The sequence below is a fragment of the Coptis chinensis genome, chromosome 9 (assembly GCF_015680905.1).
Source record: "Coptis chinensis isolate HL-2020 chromosome 9, ASM1568090v1, whole genome shotgun sequence".
In the NCBI taxonomy this organism is placed as follows: Eukaryota; Viridiplantae; Streptophyta; class Magnoliopsida; order Ranunculales; family Ranunculaceae; genus Coptis; species Coptis chinensis.
The window spans coordinates 15,511,406-15,514,531 of NC_141464.1; positions in this window are offsets into that span (position 1 = coordinate 15,511,406).

The following is a 3,126-nucleotide window of genomic DNA, read 5'->3' on the forward strand; positions in this document are numbered from 1 at the left end:
ATTTTCTTTGAGAGACCGGATGGAGAACAAGTGTTCTCCATCACCATTGACGATGAACCAATGGAAATTACCAGGTTCTTGCTAGCATTTGTTCTTGGACTTGCTATGCCCGCTGAGATACAAGACCCATGGTGCTATTGGGTCGATAATATGCATGTCTATACTTATGAGTCTTTGCACGAGGCTTATGGGGCAGGCATTTTCCGTATTGAGGACCAAGGGGACTATAACGTTGCCCTTGGTAGCCTATCCATGAACATAGGAACTGTTATGTTTTGGATTATGCTAAACATTTTAGGGAATGGCGTTTTTCTTACGTGAATGACGCCACTTGCAGCGTTTTTCCTTGCTTTAGCCAATGGACGCCCGGTTCTATGACCTTCCCAGGACTTTGATGTCTAGTTTAGCACGAGCCCATACCATGAGGCATAAGTACCTTCTTATGCCTGTTCTAATTTCACGTATTATGCTATGTTTTTTTTTCCTGTTTTTTGTACACGTTTCACGGATTGGATTAAGGTAGACACGGTGTGACCCACCAATAGTATTATTCGATCTTTCCGTGCAATGACTTGGCATGGGTGGCGGATACAACCTCACCAGGTTGCACCCTACACCCCATCAGACCAAGTAGCACTTAATAGGTTAGCAACCATAGATGATAAATGGCGTGAAGCCTGGCAAATTATCATAGCATGGCAGGACGCGAAGGAACCTCACTTCTTTATAGAAGTAGAGGATTACGAAGATGACGAATAACAACGGGAGTGGAGGTAAGTTTTAGTTCTGTTAGTGTCTGCTTATGTCCCAAGCAATTTAATTATGTTAACCCCATAATGGGTGGAACTCTTATAGAGTTGGGTCAGTTTTAGTTCTAACCTTGTTTTGCAGATGTTTCTGAATTTCACGCGCTTCAATGGTATTTTTCCTACCCTCTTTATTTACAATGCTTTGAGGACAAAGCATGCTTTTTGTTTGGGGGGGCATAGAAACACGTCTAATTAAGACATCTGCTAGGATATAAATATATAATATGCATTTGTTTTCTAGTTAAAAATTTCAAAAATTTAAAAATATAAACAAATAAGTTATGCTATACACTTAGGAATATTGGTATTGTTTCTTTCTCCATGCTTTTAACAATCTAGAAGTCTCACATAGCTGTTGCATCGTAATAATTGTTAGAAACTTAGGTTAATCGTAGGTAATAATCTTTGCATCTATCTATAAATATATTACATGAGTATCTATGATTGTTAGCGATAAGTTTACGAAATCTAGGCTAGAGTACTTATTCTACAAATCCTGTGAGAATATAGCCTAAAGCCTTATATGAAATAAACATTTGAGAAATGACACAAGGGAGAAGTAAAATCCGGATAGAGAAATCACACGTCCACTTGCTTGATCACTAAACCATATCCTAAGTGAGAATTTAGGCGCTCTTTGGATCGATATAGCCGTAAATTCAAACCTATGAATTATTTTCCGCTAGTCGCCACTCGAGCCTTTCATTAGCCCTTCCATAAACCACAATTCCTTTACCCCTGTTACAAAACAAAAACAAAATAAAAAAAAAAAAAAAAAAAATATATATATATATATATATATATATATATATATATATATATATATATATATAAAATAAATCAACCTACCCAATGAAGATAAGTCTGAGAATAAAATGAGTGAAGAAAGAAGAAGAGAAAAACCTGTGTAAACAAAAATTAGTTAGTTGCTTCAAAAAAAAAAAAGAAGTTTCCATCCAAGGAAAAGAAAAAAAAAATAAAAAATAAAAATAAATAAATAAAAAATAAATAAATAAAATAAAAACTCGAAAAATAGAATAAAAGGGAGTCAAAAGCCAAAAAAAAAAATATGGCTAAGGATGGAAACAAATTGTAGAAGCAAAAGTAAATAACAAGGTTTTCTCTAGTTACATAATATGAAGACTCTATTATCTCAGACTTGTCCTTTAGAATATCCATTTCCTTTCTTCTTAAACCATCTCCTAATCCCCGTAACACCTAATAAAGACCTCTAGCTCAATTAGGAATAGGTTAGTGTGATAGTAAGTGGCAGATGTGTTTGATCGACCCCGGCTTCCTTGTTGTCATTGAGATTGTAAGGTAAAGTGTGCCCACTGTACACTGGAGTAGCGAAACTTGAGTGGAAAAATCAGAGTGTTGTTTCTTGACTATTATTGTGAGAACCTACTTAAGGGGACGCTTATTCCGAAGTTCTCGAGAAACAAACCCCGCTAAACATTTGATAGTACTACTCATTGTATATATGTTTATTGTAGATGATTGATTATTATGCATATATTAACTTAGGGTTTTGACTGGTTATTCTTATGTAATTGCTAGAGAGATGTATAGATAGTTGAGCATGAATAAGGAAACAATAGTTTTATTTTCTTAGTCGTTGTAGTATAGATGAAGTTTGTGAGTACCTTCATTTGGAAAACTCTCACGAGGCTATAACTTCGTCCACTAGGGAATTCCTAGTGGTTTAAGGCCTTGTTGCATATGGTCAATGCAATCGCACTCTCAGTAAACGAGATTAGGTAGAACTCCATTTTTGGTCACTTATTCTAATTTCTCATCTTTGCTTGAGGACAAGCAAAATCTTTTTTGGGTGGTTTGATAAGAGCCCAAAACTGTAGTTTTAACCCCTTAATAATCATATTGTTAGACCAATTATGTGAATAATAAGTAAGAGTTAATCACGACACGCGTTTTTATGCATTTCGGGCTTCAAAGTCCATTATGTGTGAGAAATGTGCCACTTTAGCGAGATAAAGGAGCAAAAGTCGTGAGAACTTCGAATGCCATATCTTTGGACTCAGACCTCGGATTGAGGCCTACCTTATGTCAAAACGACCAGCTCGGAAAGAGCTTTGCAATGGTCTAAGCCTTGAACCAATCACAGGAGCAGAAGTGGACGAAAAGTCTGTGGAAGCCAACTGCAGCTGAAGAGGCCTTTTTGGACTGAAAGAATTGGGTTTTGGGCCTGATTCTCTGGCCCAAAACATGGCTCCAAGCCCATGCACGATTTTTGGATCTGGATGTATAAAAACAAAAGCTTGACTCAGTGTTAATGGCAGTCAATAGCCAGTAGTTA